The sequence below is a fragment of the Cygnus olor genome, chromosome 4, assembly GCF_009769625.2.
Source record: "Cygnus olor isolate bCygOlo1 chromosome 4, bCygOlo1.pri.v2, whole genome shotgun sequence".
Taxonomy (NCBI): Eukaryota; Metazoa; Chordata; class Aves; order Anseriformes; family Anatidae; genus Cygnus; species Cygnus olor.
Window position 1 is genome coordinate 28,948,389 of NC_049172.1, and position 24,820 is coordinate 28,973,208.

General features: G+C 38.7%; 1 protein-coding gene across 6 annotated transcripts in view; it reads left to right on the forward strand.

Annotated features, from left to right (window-relative positions):
- The window catches only part of FSTL5 (follistatin like 5), a 415,275-nt gene that overhangs the window by 103,829 nt on the left and 286,626 nt on the right, over nucleotides 1-24,820 (forward strand). For 2 of the 6 annotated variants that reach the window (XM_040555978.1, XM_040555985.1), the window contains exon 1: nucleotides 12,292-12,584. The exons of the other annotated variants lie outside the window; for them this stretch is intronic. The gene's annotated coding sequence lies outside the window, so the exon portion shown is untranslated. Of the gene's footprint in view, nucleotides 1-12,291; nucleotides 12,585-24,820 lie in introns of those variants that run through there. 6 annotated transcript variants of the gene reach the window in all.

Consider the following 24,820-nt stretch of genomic DNA (forward strand, 5'->3'; position numbering starts at 1 on the left):
GAGTTAACCCAGGCCTGCTGCTTTGGTAGATAGACCAGGGGAAAACAAGAAAATAATATGTATGGTTCTAAACTTCTCTATTTCTCGCTTATTTTGACCAGTTCCTACTTCACCCCTCCCATATTCAGTGTTGCAGTTTAAAGCTGCCTTTGAAGTTATTTTGACTGTTGTGATTCTCCAGGATGTCCTTTAAAATACTCTGCAATTATGAGAGGTATTCCAGAACACAAGTAATTTCAGGTCTGCCTTGAGAACTAATTTATAGCGTCATTTTAGATTCATTTCTCCTCTTGGCTTGCATGCCACCTAAATGAATAAATCAGGTTTTAAACATATAACAAGCACAGTGAGGAAAATAGATGAGCATTCAAAATAATGCAGGTGTTTTCTTCATCTTTTGTAACTGTTTCATTACTAAACCGAGTTCTTTTATTCTACTACTTCATTTTTAAATTAGGTACTTGCATAAGAAACTCAGTAAATAAACACTTTGGAGGTAAGCGTGGAAAAATGTTTAGCTTGCTAACAAATACTGCTGTCAAGAAATGCTCATAACCTGAGTTTCAAAACAAACAATGGAACAAAAGCTGTAAGATGGAATCAGTTGGGAGAATCAATCACAGCTTGGATTGGTAGGAATTTGACTTAATTCTTTCAAAGACAGCACATGAAAAGAATCAATATAAACTGAAGAATGTCTTATGATGGTTTTCCTAATACAACACAAAAACACGTCTGTATTAGTTGACCTGCAGACAGTATACTCTCTTCAGACTGATTACTGGTATGTTAAGAATAACTGTTGAGTGTACAACTATACGGTGTATTAGGGCAAGTTGTGTTGTGCCCTTATATTGGATTTAATTGCAATCATTTAATTGTTTCAAATGGGTAACGAATGAGGGATTTGAAAGCAAGACTTGAAGGCTAGGATAGAATTTTAAGCAGGTTAGCCATACCTTGAGGTGAGGTTTACTGAAAAGTCATCGCTTATAGATTTGAAATGGCACCTCTATATCCTAGCATAAAGGGTTAATCTTCGATGAAAGTGCATTTGATAAATACCTTGCCGATTTGGATGGAAATAAGGTCCATGCACTCTAATAGGTCTAAACAATCTAAATAGTTTGGCTACTCTGTTTATATAACACTGTCCTTTTCCAGTGAGGATTCAATTTGCAACAACCGTGCTGTTTCATACATAGTCAAATGTATGAAATGTATGTTTCATGCATAGTCAAACCACCGTACTGGTTTCATAATTTAAGTGGATTCATGGGCAGCGAATAAAAGTGCTTGCTATAATGCTGCTTTAATGTTTGAAAACAGATAGAAGTAATATTATTTTCATGTTAATATGGACCTTTTCTGCACTATTTGTTTAAATCTGCTTTTTCTTAGGTTGCTGATGGGATGTATTCACAGCACAGTGAACTTGATTTTGCTTTTGCATATTTTGGTTTAAAAGTAGTCAGTGGAGACTACTGACTATAATTGTATCACTGAATTTGCAAACAAATTAAACAAAAGCCCTTAGCACAGTTTAATACTGTATTTTATTTCAGAACTGCATTTCAAAGATGCTTACGCTAAATAAAACTGCACTAGTGATAGGTTGTATCATATCTTTCCTTGGCTTCTATGACTAGACTGACATCTGTACCTGAACTAGTATTAAATGAGCCACTGAGGCATCTCCACCTTGCATGGATGGGGTTAGCAGCCACAGCTGGGATAGATAAAAACTTCACACTTACTGATTTTGTGTTACAGCCATGGAGGCTTAGATGACAATATGGTCCCATGTGAAAAGCAGCTGTAGATAAGAGAATGTAATTTTGCTGTGGTTTTGTGGTTGGCCTAAACAATTTTCTCAATATGCCTTTGTATTGTTTGGCACCTAGCAGAGGTTTGAGTGTAACATGATTTTATTTTGAAGGGCTTTGGGTAGTTATCCGCTATGCAGTGGTACTCTTGCTGATACCACCATAAGCTCTGTTATGTTTGGTAAGGCCTCAAAGTACTGAGTAGTTCTGGAGTGCATTTGAACAAGTATTGTCCTGTGGATTTTTTTCTTTCTTTTATTGCTGTAGCAGTGTCTGATAAAGCTGAACAAATATATTACACGAATAACTCATTAATTATGCCGTTCTTGTATTTGTCAAATCATTTGTTCTCAAACATATTCACTACTTAAACTCATGTGGGAATTTACTAGGTGAATAAATCTTCATCTGTAGGCAATTTTTAAAAGATGATTTTGAAGATTACCAATTTGCACTGGTTTATTCTGTTTGCTAATAGAAACTGTAGACATTCTAGCACACGTGACTTGTAAAATCGTTGCTATTTTTAAAAAGGCAGATGCTGAACTGAGTTTCCTTAGTCCTACACTCCACAGCAATAGTTTTAATTTACAGTTTGCTATCTAGTCTAACCACCTTTTCACTAATCATGATTCATCCCTCACAATTTGTCCTCTACTTTCCTTTGAAACAAAATCTTGCTTTTTTACTTTCCATAAAAGATGGGTAAAAACCATGGCGACCTTTACCACAGCTGTTTTCCCGTTCCTTTACCACAGGTTCTTAACTGTCCTATCTGTTCTCCCTCTCTAGCCCTTCCACTTATTCCAGCAACGTCATTCTGTTCAGCATCTGTCTCTCTCCCTGCTTCCCACCTCCTCTATCGTATTCTTCAACTCTTTCGCTCCTTTCATGGTATTTCTGTTTCCTGGACTCAAAGGTCTGAGAATCTTTTTGGCTGTAATCCTATCTTGCCATTTAACCTGCTTGGCTGTTCCACTGGGCTTCCTCTTAGGGTTGAAGATAAGCCTCTGAATCCTACATTTCGGTCCTTCATCCTCTTGTCATCCAATACTGTTTCTAATACTGCCGATTCAAAATTGGTGCAATTTACCTACTCCACACTGCTCTGTCTAAACTGCAACTTTAGATTTTTTTCTCAATCATCCCTCAAGATTGTGGAAGACACAATCCCTGTTTAACAAAGGTCTTGAACCCCTCTGCTACTTTTTTTTTTTCCTCCAGTGTAAGCTGTACATTTAACATTCTCATTGCTTCCATATTTAGTTCCATCGTCTTGTATCAGACCAAGTTTTGCAGGTTCTTTCTTCACAAAGTTTAAGGTGCAGCCTTTCCTATCACTAAAATGAAGTTTCATCCAAACTTTTAATTACCTAAATGCTATTTCATGGTCAGTATAGTGTCATCTTTGTCCATGCTTCTTCAACAAAAGACAACACTTCTCCTAAATATATCGCCCCTACAGCCCTTTTTTCAATGTCATCCTCCACTTCTATTGCAGCTTTGCTTTTATTTTTTACTGTTTGCTTTTACTTGTAAGACATCTACCATTCCTGTAATTGTTTCCTGTTTTGCTTTCAGTCAGACTCTAGCTTACTTGCTATTTTTTGAAATTAGCATTTGTAAGATTCTTCAATAATGTTTTTCACAGTAGTGATTCCTCTAAAAATATTTTCAAAGTTATCTCAAATTACCCTTTAAAATAAAAATAAAAATGTTGATGCTCTTGTTGTAGTGTTGTCTATAAAAAGTTTGGAGATAACTCATTGCTGGTCTAATTAATTAACTCTGCTTATCATGCTAAGCGATATTGTTTCCTTGTAGTATCTTCCCTGTATCCATCTGCTGTATTTTATTGAAAGGAAAGCTCTTTTGTTGGCATGAGACTGTTTTCTGTTTTTTTTTTTTAATTTTGATAGATCCTAAGCTAATAGTTAAAGCTTAGTTAATCTTAATTATATATAAATATAGTAACTATAAATATAAGTGTACAGAGAAATTATCTTACCCTACTTCCTTCTGTACACGTGAAGAGCTAAGATCTTAATATGAGCAAGGATTACATTGCAAGTAAAAATAATTTCTACAGGAAATGTGTTAGTTGGAAAAATCTGAATTTACGTACTGAACGGGACAGCATGATTACAGGTGGTGTAAGGAGAGGGTTTCTGTGCTTATCCGTTTGGTCGCTGACTTGGAAATACTGTTCTGCCTCTGCAGTAATTAGTAAGTCCCTGAGAACTTAAAGGTCGTTAGCAATTACATGTGCCTTATTTTTTCAGATGCCTTCATTAACTCAGCCTTCCATATTCACTGAATAGGGAGGTGCTAGGAAAACCAATTGTGATCTGTGTGAACAGAAATTGTGCTAGAATTGTGTATGTTCTCAGAAAAGTGAAAATTAAGTATTCATATTGCACCTACATTTCTAACCTTGTGACTTAGTTAGCAAATTAGTCTTTTATTAAAACATTACAAAATAATTTTATATGAATGTCAGTTGATATCTTAAACACCTATATTTACAAGTAGCACCTCATATGTTTTATAACATATGGCATGGACTGTGTTAATTCTGAAACTTCAGAATGATATTGACTTCCTGACCGAAAACAAGTGCATGGTTTAGCAGAAAAACAAATGTGGAAGTGTTACATGTATTTTGATCCTATTCCAAAATGTTGACAGTATGACAGTACTGCTTGTATCATTGGACTTTTTTAGTGAGAGAATTCTGTGCATGTAAATTCTGTAGCACACATTGGGCAAGTGAGCACAGCAGGCATATTTTACAGCGAATATATAAATAGTTTTACTGATCCAATGTTATTAGAGTATATCAAGCAAACAATACCATTTATTTTAAAAGTGCATGCTGTATTTTTTTCTGATCTCTCTGATGTTCAGTTGTACATCTTCATGCTCAAATATTAGATCATCACTACTGATGGTATGTAATCACTACCTTTAAATTCACACGTTGATTGATAGGGAAGGATTATCATGTGATTACGAGTGAATAAGAAATGGCAAACTTCTGTTCCCAGCTTTGCCCTAGATTTCCTTTTTTGACTGATTGAACAGCTTAGCCTCTTGGTATTCTTTTCATCATTTAAACAAAAAGAGGGCATTAATGTTTTCTTTCCTTGTGAAAGCATACAAGAGTCATGTCTCCTGTATTCATGAATACTAGTAAGGTAATCAAACCTATGACGAGTATAAATACATAAATATCATGTATAGTGAATTTGAACTATTGATTTATAGTTGCTTTTGAGAACATAATAAGATTTTTTTCCTGGCATTTTTCTTTCAAATTTCATTATGTTCACATAAGACTGGGTAATCCATTTTAAACAACTTTCCATAAATTCACAATGAATGAGGAACAGGAACCTACTCTGACTGTTTCTGACTCTAATAAAAGCTATACGAGTTCCGGGATATTCTGCAGGACACAGGGAAAAAAAAAAATCTTTTAACTGAATATTTAACAAGCTGTAATACTCTTTTTCTTTTTTTTTTTTTTTTTTTTTTTTCCTTTTTGAGGAAAGCATTTGGAGAATATTTGATATTTTTGACAAATCGCAAATAATACTGTACTGGTGAAAATAGTTTCTACATTTAATTGGATAGTATGTCATATGTAATTAAAAGTCTGTCATTTAAAATTAGCTAAGTTTTGGAGTAGAATTAGCTGAATCTAGAAATGGGTTCACTGAGATGTGCAAGAACTGGAGAGTTTCAAATAACCCTTTCCCTTCTCTCATGCTACTTCTTACCACCATATTAGGCTGGTGGCAGGAGAGAGGTGCTAGAGTTTATATACTGATGTATGAAAAAGGAATAGAAATGTAACAAAATTAATGCAAAATACAAGCCTACAGTTCTAATTTTTATTCCCATGAACTACATCATTGGGAAGAAGTACAAAGATATCCTGTTTGCATTAGGATTTGCCGATATGAGACTGGCACACTTAGCACTTTTGTATCATCCCATTCCTCTGTACAGCAGCAGTAGCAAAGTGGTTAAAAACTAGTGGCAAAAGTAAAAGGAGAGACTGGGATGCAAGGGATGAAATTTCTATGTTCCTTGAACTTGTTAGCTTTTCTTTCATTTTATGATTGACTCAGATTGTCTTCCCAGAGAACACCATAAAAAAGGAGGATTCTGACAGTAGAACTGTGGACTAAGTGATGCAAATGATGATAACATTGCCTTCCAACTGAAAAGCGTACCATATTCTCTACTGTATTTAGTTGTTGCAATATCATTTTGAACCTTTGAAATTTATCTGCTAAAGAAATGTAAACTTCTGCTCTATCAAACTCATCAGTCAAAATATTTGCCTCATTTAATATTCCGTGTGCTCTTCTGTGACAGGCTGATGACTCTCAAAGAGAGACAGGGTAAGATGTGCCTATGAACCTTACATTATTCTATTCTTGGACTCTAGAACTGTACAAAGTGTCTCTTACCTCATACTGATACTACTGTTCATAGACGAGCTTGCTTCAAAGTCAGTAAGTGCATTCTTTGCAAGAGGAGGTTCCATTACATTCTTAGTACAGCTTGGGATAGAATCAGATATACGATAAGGCTTATGGTTAGATTGAATTAAGGGTATGTATCTGTGTATATTCATTTAGACCTGTGTTCCAGACCTGCAATCTCTGTTGTGGTTGGCTTACTTCCTAGCAAAACCAAGATGAAAGCAAGTCATCATGTTCCAACTCCATGACATGGAATTAGGACAGATGAAGGAGCTTTCAAATTGCAGGAGACATCGTTTTCTACTTCTGTAATGGCTGGATGATGAAAGGTGACAGACTATATTTGAGTACGCCTTATGTTTGAATGCTACTACGGAAGTCTGCATGGCCTCAGAATTTCTGTGAAGATTCATTCCTATGCTAATACACAACACAAACAAATGGATGATATTTTAGGTTTCAGATTGTTGCTATAGAATATTTTTATATGTTGTTGAGCCAACGAATCCATTGCTGCTCAAGGGAGAAAAGTTACCTAGTTATCTAAAGTATAGTAACAGTGGATACTAACTAGTTGTCAGACTCCAGTTAGGTATCCTATTGTTATGTTGTTTTTGTTATGTTGTTTTTCTTTTTTAAAAAAATAAGTCCAGCTTAATGCAGACAAGGCTGGTGTAGAATGCTTGCTACTTCATTGACAAAATTTCAAAAGTTAGCATTTCTGTGAAGAAAGTCAAACTTTTTTTTTTTAATTCTACTGAAAACTAGCTAGCATGTGTCTCCAGAATCTCTACATGGGACTTTGAGGAAATGAGTTGCATAACAGAGAATGTTCCAAGTTAGCAGACAGGCATAAATCATGGCAAATGTGTAGAGATATCAGGATTACTACTGTAGAGTTCCAGAAGTAAAAATTCAAAATAAAAAGGATCTAAATAGGTGAGAGAACCAACTTTATGGAAAAATAAGTCTAATTGAAAAACTTCATCATTCTTGATAAAACCTAATTCTTATGTGATGAATTTCTGTTTTTCAGTGAACTTTTTCACATAAAATAAATTTTCAATTTCTAGATAAACACAGCATAGTATTTGCAGTACATATGTAAATATTCAAGATTGAATGAGCTGGCAAATTATGAAATGTAGAGTTCATTTCATTTCCATCTCTTTCATTTCCATCAGTGAATACTTCCATCTGTGAAGTTATCAGGATCAGTGCTAAAATACGGTTCTTATTTGTCTGTTCACTTTAAAAGCTCTGGTCAATCTATTGAGGACTGTTCAGAAGAGAAAAATGTTAGAATTAATATTCTTGGTTAAATCTGTTAACAGAAAAAGAACCAACTCCTTCTTCCCTATCTTTTCTGAAAGCTCCTATCTTTAGAGTGCAATACTAAGATTGTCCAATAGATGCCCTAAGAGATCTCTTATAAACATCACCACTAAGTACTGAAATCAAGTATCTTCATCTTTGTGTGTGTAATAGAATCTGTTATCTACTATCAAATGGTATTATGTTTTCAGATTTCAGTGATATAGAATAATGGAATTATTTGATCCCAAATGAAGTCGAAAAAAGCTGAATGTTAAGAAATTAAAGGTATCCTGATTTCTCAGTTATTTTTAAATAGTAATTTCCAATGTGGGTATGAATTCTGTAGTGTATTGCCTCGTTACTGTTTAATCAGTTTTACTTTATATTCACAAGACGAGAATGGGAACAACGGCATCTTGTCAGAATCATTACCATTGCAAAGTTGCCACACATCAAAATGAACCTATAGCATTTACCTAATTAGAAATAATGGAGAAATCTACATATCTAACATCAGAATCTAGGCTTCCTCTCCCCAGTAATGACTTTACATCCATTGCCTTGTGAATTATTATTTTGATGCATTTCAAAGATAGATTTATTGTGGGTGAACACTAGATTATTGCATATTCCTTTTATTTAAAGCGTTTAGTCCCTTTGTGAGAACTGACTTTGGGGAGACGTGGGGAAACCTTAATGTGCCTTGATAAATCTTGTGCAATTTGGAAGATCTCCTGTGCCAGATGGTTGGCACAACCTCTCTCCAAACCACAAGCAAGTTAATTTTCTTCTATACCATTTGCCAGCGTCTGCCATTCTGGTGCTTATGATGCCCTGCTGTTATAAAAGCACCAGTCCAGATCTCAGTACACTTTATTGTGCTTTTTGATCAGCACAGAATTTCTAGTGGGTATATTATCATCTTTCAAATTCATTAAAACATTAAGCAGACATTGAGTGTATTAGACCAGCAGAAGATGAGGGAAAGGAAAGATATTTGTTTCCAAACTTTGTGCTATGTGTGAGAGAGCAAGATTGGAGAATAATTCATGGCATCTCATGTCAGAGCAGGCTGAGAGTTCTCTTGCCGTCATTTACTTCAAGCTAATCAATGATCTTCACTAGCAACAGCTGCACTGAAGGGGCAGCTGTCTCCTTCCAATAAAAAAAGAAAAAAGTTTTCTTAAAAAAAAAGTAGAAATGAAACCCTGCAGAGGGCAATAGTTTGTACTTTTTTATATTTTGAAATAAAATTTATTGCTTAAATTTTAATTTAAAAATGATTTTGGACATTAAGTCACAATTAGGAGTATGTCTAAAGTTTTGTGTATTCTTGATTCAAAGAATACAAACATATTCTATATTCTCTCCATATATTTATATACAAATATAAATTCAACTTATTTTTTTTAGTCTTGTGTTTAAGTCTGTCACCTTAGCTGTGACAACAAATGGTACTTGGTAGTATCAGGTTTTAATACCCTGAATTCTCTGGTAGTTTGATAATGCTGTTCATGTGAACTCTGCTCACTCTGTATGTTTAAACACAAACCTACAGATAACAAATACACTATAGGAAAATAAACTGTTGTTGTACTTACAGGTTGAGAGTGGTACCAAGCCATACGGAAGTCCCTGAAAAAAAATCTTTTTTTTTAAATTTTTCTTTATTGTTTGCTAATACAAGAGCCCAAACACAGAGAAATAATTTTAAATAGCTTTAGAAGTGATAGCACTAGAAAAGCTAGGAGAAAAAAAAAATCCACTTCTGAAATAACGTATTTACTCTCTAATTCTGCACTCATTTCTCATCCAAAGCTGTTTACAAGGTAAATAATTCTGGAGGAATGGCTACTTGTGGTAGAAAAGCAGATCCAAACTATTTAGATCAAGAAAATTACTATTGCTATAAATTGAATGGATAAGGGATAGGCTGTAAATTACAAGAGCAAATGTTTTGGACAAATGCTGAACAGCTTGCTAAACAACTTTCATTATGTTATTTGCATTGACTTCCCCTTAATATATTGAGACTTTGATCTTCTCTTTGTCTTGCATACAGTTTCCTGCTGTATTGGATCCTGTATTATACAGTGCCTCATAAATACAAAATAGAGAATCTTTATTATTAACAATGATAGTTTTAACAAGAATAAAACAACTTTGAAGTTCCCCTGCGTCTCCCACCTTTACAAGGAAACCTCAGTACTTACCGTATGCCTTCTCAGCTGCCAGTGTAAGAATGACAAATGCTTCAAATACAAAAATTAAAGTAGAAAAATGAAAGCCAAACATAACTAACTGCTGTGCCAATGGGACTTGGGTATATGAAACGGCAAAAACTGTGTGGCGTGCTACATGGGACCTGGTAAAATATTGTCCTAAATTATCCAAACTGATGTTATGGAAATCAGGCCAAACATCAACAGTATCTCCAGGCTAACAATTAATTGCTAAACAGAATATCTTCTCCATTGAAGTAGTGTACTTTGGTCTGCATTACAGCAAGTGAAGTAATACTCCATTGTAACACTCTGTGAACTAAAATGTTTCAATTGAAAACAGGAATAATGGGATGTCTGGGTCACAAAATAATGAAAAAAGAAATGTTAAAGTTCATTCAAATATATGTATTTGCAGAGAAATAGAGCAAACCACACAAAATGGAGCTCACAAAGAATATTCATTGAGTAGAAGGCAGAAAGCTGTAGGGTAAGAATGAAAAAGATTTATTTTCTATCAGCTGTGATAGCTTTATACACAGAGCTGAAATAGAGGAAAAAGTAGAAAATGCCTGCTGTACAAATACTTCAATTAACTATAAGGTTCATAAGCTAGCTATCCAAGTGAGTGTCCAAAGAAGAAAGATGAGAGTGATGAGACACATAGATTCAAAAATGTAAGAACATCCAGGTACCTTCATATGTTACACTCTTGTATCATTATTTATACTCAAATTTAAAAGCCTAAGCCCTCACAAAATTTTGAGGTTTTCAGAATTCTTCCTAGAGTCTTCCTTGTGTTATCTTTGGGGTTCTTTATGCCTAACAATTTGCAAGGCCAACATGTCAGACCATGATAGACTTTGAGTACTGCGTTAATTGTGTTACATAGAAAATTTTGATACTTGTTGATGGTTCGTTTCAGGCCCTTTCATAAGGGCAAGGGAGAGTGAATGTGCAAGGTCCCTGTTTGCCCTTCTGAGATTTCAATTTCCATTCGATTTGGAACCACTCATTTCCAAGTTTACCCCTGTCCCCGGAGAGCTTATGGTGTAGCTATGCTAGTAGGAAACGAAACTGACTCAACATCAGTTTTGCACACCCAAAATTGTCATTAACTAGTGAAATTTTGTTCTGTTTATACCTTGCAAGCAACCTGAGAGGGGCTTGAGAGGGAAGAAATTGAACTGTAGTGGTTCAGAAATGTTCTCTGGTTGCCAGCTAAGCTGGCTTGGTAACTGGCAATTATAGAAGGTGGTATCAGTGAAAACTGGCTGATTTGGCTTTATATTGTATATTTTGTGTGTAAAAGTGTAAAGTTAATTATGTTTCTTCTTGCAGTACCATGACCTAATTAGCAGTCCAATAAGAACTCTCTTACGAAACAGTGATAAGCAAATGCAATCCCAAGCATCCCATTTTGTTATTTCTTGTGTTAACTAGTTAAATTCTTTAAGTGTGCGACTTACCTAGTTGTGTTTGTCACTCCTGTTTTATTCCACACACAGATGCGTGTATAATTAACCTAGTGTGCCAGTGTAGATCAGAACAGCTGACCTCTGTCTTACCCTAGTCACGGATGATTTAAAGGCAGTTTAATACTTTAATCTGTAACACGTTTTCCCAAAAGGCCAGAAGCAGGTAACCTGTAATGCCTCGAAGAGTAGATACTTAATTTTCATAATGACTTCACATTGAAGATTAAGTAGCTACTCTTTAGAAGTGTTGGAATGGATGATAAATTAATTTGAAAGTAATAAATCAGGTAACTAACTGGTTATCTCACAATAAAAAAAGGGCCAAGGGAGACTTCAAACTATTGTTATTTTGCTTGACGTGTAAGTATTTATAATTTTTAGGGTATTTTCTCCGTGTTGGGGGGTGGTGGTAGTGGTTTCTGTTTGTCCTCAGGTGCCAGTTCTCCATCTTACAGACGAAGGGGATAGGATATACACGGATGGGATCCCCAGTCCTATCTCGGGGTGCTTTTCCCTTGCGTTCCGCAGCTGGCGCTGACTCCCGGGGGCAGGTCTGTGCTTTGAACAAGGGCTGCCGGGGGAGAGCTCAGCCTCAAAACTCTGGCAGCCAACTTGATAGGGGCGGCAGGGATTTCTCAACACGGAGCCTCCGGCATCCCTGCGCGCTCGGCCGGCCGCTCCATAACCTCCAGCATCCCTAAGCGCTCAGCCGGTCCCTCTACCACGGCTTATCAGCACCTTATCGCCCCCACCCCGCCGTAACACGGGCAGGGACACAGCCGGGCGGCTGCGTGTGTCTCCCCCGTCCCTCCGCATCTTTGCTCGGGGGCGAGCGGCGGCGCAGAGCTGCGAGCCGAGCCCCGCGCCCCCTGCAACAAAAGGGGGCGGGCGGGCGCCTTGGGGGGCGGGCCGGGGGCGGGCCGGGCCGAGCTGAGCGGCGCGCTCGGTCGGTCCGGCGGTCGGTCGGTCGGTCCGTCCGTCTGTCTGGACGGTGAGCGCGGCCGGTGCTGTCCGCGGCGCGGCGGGTGCTGAAGGGCGGGCGCCCCGCGCCGGCGGGCTCGGGCTCCGCGCCGGCAACTCGCCCCCGGGTCCCCGGCTCGCCACCACTTTGCTCCCGGCCGGGGAGGTGCTGGGGCGCTCGCGGGTCTTCCGCGGGCACCCAGCGGCTCGGCTCTTCTTTTTTCCCTTCTTTTATATTTTTATTTTGATTTTTTTTCCTCGGGGGCTTAGTGACTCCGGGCTAAGGTAAGCGGTTCCTCTTCCCTTCCTCCTCCTCGAGTGGTAGCGGGGTGGCAGCGGGGCGAGGAGCTAGCAATTAGCGGCACAGCAAAGTTGGGAGCTTGGGTCAGCGTAGAGGCGACGCTTGGGCGTGCAGTTTTCGGCAAGGAAAAAGGTGCCGTGAACAAAAGGTGTGCCTAGGAGGAGAAGTTGGAGGCTTATTTTTCAATGAAAACTTGATTTCAGGGTGATGTTCAAATGTTTGAAAATATTTTATTTTAGAAATCTTTGCTGCTTTAAGGATGTCAAAAGGCATTACAGAAGCTGCTTTGTATAAACACTAGTTTTGGGGGACAAGAAAAGCTCTAATTGATTCTGTTTGGAGGAAGAAGGGATATGTAAGGTCATTCTGGGAAGTAGAGAGCAAAGTAGGAATTAAAGAGGATTTAAAAACATAGCCTCATGCTGCTCTGTGCTCATGTGCGTGCTGGTGTGTGTGTAACACAGAAGGGCGGTTTTACCTCGGTACGTGATTAACAATTTAAGGCTGTAACACCAGGCACTTGTGAAATAGCCTCCTCCTGAAAAGGATCAGCCCCATCCCCATCTCCAAGGTCAGTGTGTGCAGTGAGGTGTGTGAGCCCGTGAAAGTTGTGGGTTGTTTCCTCTGGTACGGACCGAGGAATGGCAGGCCTTCCTCCAGACTGCACCAGGTGTAAATGTGAAACTCTGAGTTAATAACGCAGTATTATGTTGCATTATAGGACTGCTGCTGGTAGTAATTGAATGGAACTGGAAAGTGTGGGCACATGACGTGCCTTGCTATTCCAGCAGTGTTTAACCTTTCACAAGCTTAGTAGGGAGTAGGGCGCTCTGCTTCATGGAAGGGATTTCTGCCCCTTCTGTGAGCTGTCAGGCTTCTGTGCACGCAGGGACTTCTGTGCACACACAGAGCAGCACCAGGCAAGGATTTCTGCATGCCCAGGGCAGAGCAGCACCACGCAGGGGTTCCTCTCTGAGGTGAAGGCTGATTCCAAAAGGAATGGGCTGCTGCTGCTGCTTGTGCTGCCGGTGCTACCAAAATGACTGCACAGAACAGGCAGGCAAATGAGGTACTCAACCCGGATTTTGTGGCACTATGTATTACTTTATACTCTTGAGGTTTTGGTAAATTTTCTTTAGAACAATGACCTAAAATATTTGTTTCTTTGCGTAGTTGTCTTGTCCAAGAACTAGTAGGTGTAGTAACTGTAAGTGTGAAGTAACTTTTGTTGATGGTAAGAAGCTGATCAAAGATTTATTTCATGTTGTTATAGCATTTTTTACTCTAGTATCATTTATTTAATGTTAAGGTAGGGTGTGTCGTGGTTTTACTCAGGTGGGCGGCTGAGCTCCACCAGAACCGCTCTCTCACTCCCTCTCCTCAAAGAGGAACGGGGAGAAAATATGATGAAAAGGGCTCAAGGGTTGAGATAAGGACGAGGAGATCGCACAGTAATTATTGTGACGGCCAAAACAGACTCAGCATAGGGAGATAGTAAGATTTATTGCCTATTACTAACAAGCTAGAGAAGCAAGAAACAAAGGAAAGAAACTAAAAGCACCTTCCCCCCCATGCAACCTCTTCCACCTCCTCCCCCTGAGCGGCGCGGGGGAACAGGGGTTATGGTCAGTCTATAGCGCTGCTTCTCCGCCGCTCCTTCTCAGTCACTCTCGTCCCCTGTGCCGTGGGGTCCCTCCCACGGGTTGCAGTCCTTGCTGAACTGATCCGGCGTGGGCTGCCCACAGGCAGCAGCACTTCAAGAACTGCTCCAGATATGGGTCCGTACCACGGGGTCCATTCCTCAGGAGCAAACTGCTCCAACCTGGATCCCCCACGGGCAGCAGCTTCTGGCAGGTCACCTGCTCCTGCATGGTCTCCTCTCCATGGGCTACAGGTCCGGCCCGGAATCTGCTCCGGCAGGGGTCTTCCACAGGCCGCAGTCTCCGTCAGTGCAGGTCCACCTGCTCCACCGTGGTCTCCCCCATGGGCTGCAGCGTGGAACCCTGCTCCACCGTGGTACTCCATGGGCTGCAGGGGGACAGCCTGCTTCACTATGGTCCTCACTGCAGGCCGCAGGGGACTTCTGCTCCGGCACCTGGAGCACCTCTCCCCCTCCTTCTTCACTGACCTTGGCGCCTGCAAGGCTGTTCCTCATTCCTCTCGCTCTCCCAGCTGCTGTGTGATACAGCGGTTTTTTTCCCTGTCTTAAATATGCTCTCACAGAGGCGCAAAACAACATCGCTTCTTGGCTTGGCTCTGGTCAGCAGTGGGGCCCTTACCAAACATGGGGCAGCTTCTAGATCCTTCTCACAGAAGCCACCCCTGTGGGCCCCTGCTACGAAAACCTTGCCACATAAACCCACTATAGGGTGTTTTTACTGAATATTTTTATCAGCCAGAACTTAAGGAAACCACTTGGCAGCAGCACAGAAATACTGAAGAGTAAAGTTGAAAGCAAGAAAATTGAGGAGAAGGTAGTTTAGGTTGCTAGGATTTTCATTAAATTTAAGAAGAATTAGGAAATACATATGATATACTACTCGCTCCCCCCCCCCCCCCCCCCCCCCCAAATTATAAAGCAGCCCTCATCTTCCTCTTTCCAAAACGTAGGGCAAGATAGTTTATTACACCAAACATGCACTGGTTATAAATCCTCATTAACAGTCTGCCCATTAACTAAGTCAGGTCTTATCATCTGTCGCTGACAAGAACTTGCTTTTAAATGTTTTGTTGTAAATAATGGTACTTCTCAAAGTAAAAAGACTCAAGTTGTTTGCTTTCTAAAGTAGACGTTTGAAATGTTTTGGAGAAGTTAATTTAGAACCACGTGGTGAAAGCATTGCATTAACTATGAAAAAATCTGAATAGATATTGCCAAACTTTTGATGTTCATCTGTAAATATACAGGGCCTGAATCTGCAAACCTGTGTTCACTTGAGTAGTCTTTATTCATATATGTAGTCCTGTTAACTGCAAAGGGACCGCATCCATCATTACATGAGTAAAAGTCATTGGTCTTGCTGAGATCAGTCATTTTACCAGCATCAATCAGATGATAAACTTCGAAGTTAAAACATTAATTTGGCACTTTAATTTATATCTTATATCTGATTGTATTTTCCATGCAATGCTTTGTCTTGGTTTCCATTTGGTTGCTTTATTTTATAAATCATGTTTAAAAAATGGAGCTTTGAAATGATAGGTAGGCTCTCAAGGGAGTAAAATGGCACTACTATACCTCAACAAAATGGTTTTCTAAATATGCATGTACATCGAGTGGAATTTGTATACTGTGGTCCATAACCATTTTGGTCATTTGTTGTTGTTAGAGGAAGTGTTCAGACTTTTTATGACTGTCTTCAGTAGTAATCGTGTTCAAGCATATTTATGTATGGAAGGAAGCATGGAGTTCCAGGATCTTTAACAATAATATTCAAAAGTTGAAGAAAACCAGGTGCTGATGGCTTGGCTAAATAGCTGTCTGCAAACTCAGGAGGACTGTTGTCATAAAATCAGTATTCGGGGAAACCCACTGCTGAAGTGGTGCTTTGTAGACCCTGCTTACACTGACCGGCAGACCCACATGTGCATGTGCTGGCACATGCTTACAATTACTGATGACAGCACCATGCTCACAGCCTTTTAGGAGCTCTGAGCTTCTGTTTTGTAGTGGGTCACCTGGGTATTTGCTGGGCTAGCAATTAGCTTGGAGAGTAAATGGTACTCAGTAAAAAACAACCCTAACAAATGTTATATTCTTCAGTTCTAGATGGGTTCTAGATTTATCATATTATGCCAGTTTGTCATTCTGATTTCTTTTTGTGTGAGTTTACTCGATAATCCTCAATATTTGTTTAAAGAAGCAAGAATATTCAACCCTAAGAAAAGCAAATCTTACAATCATGTACATTATTTCTCTAAAATTATATTAGACATTTTTTTCCTTGGAATAAATTTATGCGGCTTTAAGCTGTTACTTTGTATAAAAATTCAGAAAATAACTTCTGGATCACTTTTCTTTGACTTTTGGAGAACGTAAAGTTCTAATGAAAGCAAGGTTATACTTGGCTAGTGTTAGCTTTAAAGCTAAATGAGAAGGTGGAGCTCTGATATGAACAGTTCTGCCATTTAACAGTCCTGAATTTGGCTTAGAAATTTCTAAGGTAAGAGGTCAGAGGAAACTTAGGTCACTACTTCTGAATATTTTTTTCAGACTGGCAAATATTATAGGATAATCCAGGATATTAAACATTTCAGGAGTGAATCACAGGTTCAAGGGGGAGTGATGAATCAAATACCACTCTTGACTTTGTTCTTCTGTTTTTCTAAGTGAGTGTTAATTATTCAGTGTAGCTTGGCCTATAATGTGCTATAATTTTCAAGCAAAGTAAGATTAGCAAGTTTTTTTGGATGCATAGGGAATAGCTGTCAACAAATCAAAAGTCTGGGAACTTGTTTTCATAAGATATTATACATATTTAATAAAGTGTGCTTTTCCTGCCTCTTGATAGACAAAAAAGACAAAGAATGCTCTTATATTAGTATAAGAAGAATACATTTAAACTGGATAATAAAAAGATATTGAGAGGGCTGTGGGTCGATTGACAGTTATGGTTGCCCAGCACCTTTGAAAACAGTGCTGTATGAAACTACCTTTAACAACTTCATTAAGATAGAAAATTAAAATAAGCAGGGAATGAAGTTCTACCTTCAGAGGAAATGAACCCTCATCCTAATTCTTTTTTGTGCTATTTTACAAATTCTTTGGGTTTGCGGTTAATAGAGTAACCTCTAGTTACAAAATCTTGTTTTCTAATAAGCAGGTTTTGTTCCTTTCCAGTACTTATATTTATTAGCACATATTTTACCAGAACAGTTAGGATAGGCCAGTGCAGATAAAAAAAATTTCTGTACAGTTATTGTGGCAGAACTGTGAAAATGCTCCCCATTTTCCATTGTCATCTGTTTCCTCTTTGTCATTGGTAACCCTGGTCGTTCTGGCTGAGTATATTGGCTGAGAGATGTAATGAATTGAGTTCAAATCAGCCAAACTGTTGTGGTCCAGCCAGACATGCTTCCTTTACAAGTGAGTCTGGGAACTACTTGAAAATATGTAATTGTTACCTGTTTTCAGCTTGATTTGGTAGCAATGTTTATGTGGGTATTTACCCTTACTGCTCTAGAAATGAAAATGGTGAGTCTGTTTCATTAATTACACTTTATACATTCCGCAAGTGAAATCAGAGGTCAGTTATTTGGCTGCTTTGCTGAATTGTGCAAATCTCAAGAAAATAAGTTCTAAATAGTTAAATGAGGGGAGAGTTGGCAATACTTGCATTGATTGCTTGAAGTAGGTTGAAGTTCACAGTTTATTTGCATTTGAATTAATTGAGATTAGTGTCCAGCAGTGCTTTTCAGAGCAGGCTTCAGAAAGAATTTTTTGTATAATAAAGTACTTGAAAATGTTAGTTGGAAGATGATGGAGGATATTTAAAATACTTTTTTCTTCTTTTGACACAGCCAACTTTTTTCCTTGTTTTACTTAAGTTAGGCTTATTGTAATTCTGAAATATTTTTACCATTGAATGGGTGTTCTTGTGTTAAAAGCCACTATCGTTTTCAAATCAGCATATTAAAAGCTTTCTGAAATCATTTTTAGTTTCTTCATGAAGAAGTTATTAATAAGTTTAAAAACAGCTCGTAACATGAATCAGATGCAATGTAATGGAAATCATCACTCATATACAAAAGTGATTAAAAAAATACAATTTTGGTTTCCATTAGTGACTGAAAATCATACCACCAAATTATAATTAAATAATCCTATGGTTTGAGTACTGCATTCAATGGTAGTCATGCGCTTACAGTGATAACAAGAACCAGGTTCTGTAAGGAGCAATGGAAGCATTGGATGCATGAAAATGCCATCATATTTATAGATATCTTTAGGAAAAATATCAATAAACTGTAAAAAAGTAGGCAAAATAACTGTAAAGAAAATTACACCTTATATCTGGTCTTACCCTTCTGTGCTTCAGTTTATGCACGTTGTATCACCTTTTCTATCAGAGACTAAATTTTCCCTTCTAAGGGCCTGGTTTGAGTCTTAAGTCAGGCCTGGTTTGAGTCTTAAGTCAACAGAAAGCAGAAACCCTCATATGATATTAGGTGTGTACAACATCTAGGTGACTATTCGCTTTTTTATTTTTATTTTTTTAATGAAAGATTATTGAACTTGTAGAATCTGAGATCAAGTATCTCTGGTAAAGGCAGGTTTTCTCAGTGTTGTTCAGGTATTCCTCAGTTCTGAGAGGTGAAGGCTCTGAAAGTGATTGGAAAGACAATACTGTTTCCAAACATGTGCTTAGTTAGCCCTACATGGGATTGTGAGGAGTGCAGAAACTGATATTAAAATGAAATAGCTTATTTTAACAGTGAGTCCTTAATTTCTTCTTCATTCTTGTTCAAGATGGTACCATAGAATCATAGCATGGTTTGGGTTGGAAGGGACTTTAAAGAGCGTTTGGTTCCAACCCCCCTGCCAGTGGGCAGGCAAAGCATCTTTGGCGGTGGTGGGATGACTACCATTCATCATCTGTATTAACAGTGGAAGGTCCACAGAGAAGGAAGAGAGGCTCTTCCAGACAGTACTTCTGGCATGTCCTTGAAAATGGAATTAAGTTGCATGGGTTCTCTCTCTCCTTGCAATGGCAAAGGTTAGCCATAACCCAACCTTCAATGAAAAAATCGATGTTTTCATTCTTGAGTGATGATTTTCAAATTGAAGTACAGTTTGTCACATTGTTCTCCTGTTTTGTCAAGTCCTTTAACAGACATTATTCTGATTCAGAATAAACCATAAGACACACAGTGGCAGATCATGGTGTTTTGAAAACTGATCATATTTTGTACTTATTTCCTATGCCATGAGGTGAATAAACCTCAGCTACTATATCAGAAAGATAAAAGATTAATTTGAAATGTTCTGGTCCTCCAACATATGTGTTATACCTTTGTCTTCCCTTTATAGTACCTTTCAACTCTTAGGTAATTCAGAAACCTAGCTATAACTAGTATTATAGTAGTATTTAAAAAAAGAAAATGATATTTGTCTTATTTTTGTTCCAGGCTGTTTTTGATAAACAGGAAAAAGTCTTCTGTACATTGATGCATGGGCTGATTTAGTTCTTTTGTTGGGACAGTAAAAGAAAAAAAAAACACAAAAAACAACAATATCACTCCTGAGATTTAACTTCTGTATTATGCAAAGTATTCTTCAAACTGGAAACAGTTTTTCAAGCAAATTCAAACTGTGTTGCTTAGCTATAATTACATTTTATTCTACTGTCTAATAATAGACCAGTTCTTTTGTGCTTAGAGAATTGTCACAAAAATATTTGGAACAATCTACATTTGTATGTTTTGTTCCGTTCAGTGGGGGTGGTGTTGCTGTACTTTGGGGTTTTCATTTGAAGCTTTAGAAGAGTGCTTCCAGTATCATATCTTAAAATTGATGCCCCCTATGAAAAAAAAATCTAATGTTTTAATATATTTGTGTTCTTTATATCTTTTCAGTGTGGTAGTCATATTAATCTACTGCTGTAGGCTCTCAGTAATTTCTTCCATGCATAAATAAGCCTAAAGAGTTTCCAGGCTTGTTTTTGCATACACCGTGTACATTTTAACATAAAAAGTTAATAAAGCTAAACTGAAGATTTGGTTCATATTTTCAGAATCTTAGAAATGAATAGGGAAAGTAACATCCCTCCCCTCCCCATGTTATCATGATTTCTGAGGTATAACAGCTCTCATATTAACAAAAAGATGTACATTAAAGTTTGGGTTATAATTTTATGTCTGTAATGCTTTAGAATGTTTTTATTAATTCATGTGCTGTACCTGAGTCCTTCACGAACTGTGAGAAGTAAAATACCGAACAATTTCAGTTTTATCATTCTTTGTCTGTTCTCTCTGTAAGAGACAAAAGGTTCAAATGCAGTGGATTAGTCTTGTAGTTTTGATATAATGTGTACTTGTTCCTGAAGTTACCATGTGCATAAATGTTGAAAGAAACCTTAAAATTTCGATCATTAAAGTCTTAGTGGTTAAAACAGGCACGGAGTCTTGTATATTTGTTCTTTTTCTAATGAAGAGTGTGAACAGTAGATTGCATCCATGCATAGAAATTCTGAATTCTAAAAAATCAGTTATTTAAATATTAGATTGGGTTATTTCAAAAAGAGCTACAACGTTGTATATATAAAGTAATGCAAAAATCATTGATAGATTTTTAAATAAGATTCAGAATGAAGCCTCACTTTAAACTTCCCATGCATCTGAGATTCTAAAGCTGCAGATTATCATTTTGATTTTCAGCATCAATTTTCTTGACTCATCCTGCAGCAGAGGATGCTGTGGCACATCATTTTACATCCATTAATATCCCTTTAACATCCAGTTTGGTGTTTTTAAGAAAGGAAAAGACTTGGTAATATTTTTGGTTCTTTAGCATTGGTTACCCATTTCTCACTGGAACTGGATCTTGCAGTGACTATTGAGGAGGTCTGTTGATTTACTAACCGTGGGTATTTAGGGATGGCAAGACGGAACACCGTTTCCTGTGAGCAGTTATGGCTATCACTCCTGTCAGTGAGTACTTAGGGACAAGTAGCTCCTTAGCTTATTTTGTTGTGCATGTAAACTAGGTTTGTGAGTCTATTGGCTTATCATTATGCAATTTTCAGTGCTTTTGACTAGTGTCTGCAGGATCAGTTCTATCACAACCCTGTGCTAACTGCATCGGAAGTATTTGTGTGGGATGGATGTAACACATAATTTTCTTTTATTTCTGGCATTTATGTCCAGCAGTAAGTATGCCCTTCTGTTTTTCTGTTATCTTTTACATCATTTTTTTCTCCCCCCTATTGCTAGTCATTTATTGAAGAAATGCCCTTTTTCTGAATTGATGAAATATTTATTTATTTATTGCGTTAAGGATTGTATTTTTAGTTATTTTGAAGTTTCAAATATGTTCATCTTGCAGTCTTTCATGGAATACAAAATGTCAACTGTAAAACTTCACAAGCTAAAAAAACTCCTTTGACTAAGTTAAACTGAGATACAAAGGAGTACAGAAGTGCAGTCAGCACAGAATGCAAAAGCTGAATCAATATGCAATATGAAGTGAAGGTTAATTTAATTTACAAAGATGAGTGATAAAAATGAGGCTTTAGATCTGAAGTTTCAAAATTTGAAAATGATGCATCTAGGCAAATATATTCAATCTGAGATTTGTTAATAAGCATTAGTGGATGAGATATAGTCCAGAGAAGGGCTTGCCCATATTAAATGTTGTGTAGAATTTATTCTACTTTAGAAATCCAGAAAAAAAAATGCTGGTATTATCACTGTGAAAAAATGCTATCTTTTTTTCAAACGAAGTACCTTTTGAGAAGTGTTACCCACAAATTTGTTATTCAGTACGTTTTTGAGTTTGCCTAATTTCTCAAGATGGTCAAGAAAAGAAGACCAGAAAAGAAAAGGCTGTGCATTCCAGAAGCTGGACAGTAAGAATCCTGCTACCCCTTTTGGCTTCTGCTATTATGAAAGTATACCCGGAGGAAGCCACATAGCTGCTCACAAATGAAGGGTCGGAATTTGGCAGAACTAGGCTTAAAGAGCGTAGTGGATAGGGAAGACAAAAATCAAAGAATTGTACATAAGAATTAATAGAACATTAAGAATCTCAAAGAAATAATCCTTGGAAACCATTATTTTATGGATGGATTTTTTTTTTCGTCTCAATCCATGATAAAAGACTGCCATTTTTCTCTTCAGCAGGAATTCAATTTTAGTGTGAAGTAGCTAGGTAGAAGACACAAGCCTTTGAAATATCTGATTAGATATCTGCTAGATATCATAGTATCTACTGAGAGAGGAAAAAAAAAAAAAGAAAAAAAATCATAAAATAATCCTTAAAACAGAAGAACATAACTAAGGAAGGAGGGTCAGGCGATGAGGAAGGAATACAGGGATGTTGTTCGTGTTTGTAGGGAGAAAACTCGTGTGGCCAAAGCCCAACTAGAGTTGAAGCTGGCCACGTCTGTGGGAGACAATAAAAAAGGTTTTTTTAGATATGTGAACAGAAAAAGGAGAACCAAAGAAAACATAGGTCTGCTACTAGATGGGGAGGGTCTCCTCACAGACAATGACATAGGCAAAGCAGAGACGTTTAATGCCTTCTTCGCCTCTGTCTTCAACACTGATGATGGTCTTCGGGACCCAGGGTGCCCTGAGCTGGAGGACCATGACGGTGGGAATGACAGACTCCCAACCGACCCTGAACGTGTGTGGGATTTGCTGCTCCACCTGGATCCATACAAGTCCATGGATCCGGATGGAATTCATCCCAGGGTGCTTAAAGAGCTGGCTGACGTCATCACGGGACCTCTCTCAATTATTTTTCAACAATCTTGGGAATCTGGAGAGGTCCCATTGGACTGGAAGCTGGCAAATGTTGTGCCAATTTTCAAGAAGGGTAAGCAAGAAGACCCTAGCAATTACAGGCCTGTCAGTCTCATGTCAGTGCCTGGTAAAATTATGGAGAGGATGATCCTTGAAGTTATTGAAGCGCACCTGGGGGACAGTGCAGCCATTGGTCCCAGCCAACATGGGTTCATGAGGGGTAGGTTCTGCCTAACAAATTTATTTTCTTTTTATGATAAGATCACCCATCTAGTCGATCAAGGGAAACCAGCTGATGTGATCTTTTTGGACTTCAGCAAAGCTTTTGACATGGTTTCCCATAGGATCCTACTGGACAAAATGTCCAGCATACAGCTAAACAAAAACATCATACGGTGGGTGAGCAATTGGCTGATGGGCAGGGCTCGAAGGGTTGTAAATGGGGCCACATCTGGCTGGCGGATGGTCACTAGTGGGGTCCCTCAAGGCTCCATTTTAGGGCCAGTCCTCTTCAATGTTTCTATAAATGATTTGGATGTAGGACTAGAAGGTGTTTTGAGCAAATTTGCCGACGATACCAAACTTGGAGGAGTTGTGGGCTCGGATGAGGGTGGAAAGGCCTTGCAGAGAGATCTGGACAGATTGGAGAGCTGGGCGATCACCAACCACGTGAAGTTTAACAAAAGCAAGTGCCGGGTCCTGCACCTGGGACGGGGCAACCCTGGCTATACGTACAGACTGGGCGACGAGACGCTGGAGGGCAGCCCCGCAGAGAGGGATCTGGGGGTTGTGGTTGACAGCAAGTTGAATATGAGCCAGCAGTGTGCCCTGGCAGCCAGGAGGGCCAACCGTATCCTGGGGTGCATCAAGCACGGCATTGCTAGTCGGTCGAGGGAAGGGATTGTCCCGCTCTACTCTGCGCTGGTGCGGCCTCACCTCGAGTACTGTGTGCAGTTCTGGGCACCACAGTACAAAAAGGACATTAAACTGTTGGAGAGTGTCCAGAGGAGGGTGACGAAGATGGCGAAGGGCCTAGAGGGTAAGACATATGAGGAACGGCTGAGGTCACTGGGCCTGTTCAGCCTGGAGAAGAGGAGGCTGAGGGGGAACCTCATCACAGTCTACAACTTCCTCACGAGGGGGAGTGGAGAGACAGGTGACCTATTCTCTGTTATCACTGGTGACAGGACCCGCGGGAATGGTGTCAAGCTGAGGCAGGGGAGGTTTAGCCTAGACATCAGGAAGAGGTTCTTCACCGAGAGGGTGGTCGCACACTGGAACAGGCTCCCCAGAGAAGTAGTCACTGCACGAAGCCTGTCTGAATTTAAGAAGCGATTGGACTGTGCACTTAGTCACATGGTCTAAATTTTTGGGCAGACCTGTGAGGAGCCAGGAGTTGGACTTGATGATCCTTATGGGTCCCTTCCAGCTCAGGATATTCTATGATTCTATAATGACTTCACAACAGTGCCTCCACCTCCAGCCCCCCATAAATAAGAGAAGAATAACGAGGTATCTATTTTCTTTAAAGACACAAAGGAAGTCCACAATATCTAAGCTTTTGACGCTGTGGCTACTTTTCCTTCTCCCAGTTTCAAAGGGAAAAAAGGAAGTGTAATTACTTGTGGAAAAATAAAAGAAATAAAAATAGATGTGTTCTCAGACTGATGGAAAAATGGTGTGGTTACATTTACATTATTATTATAGCAGGTTTACATCAGTGAGAGTATGAGGATAAATCAGACACCATATGTGC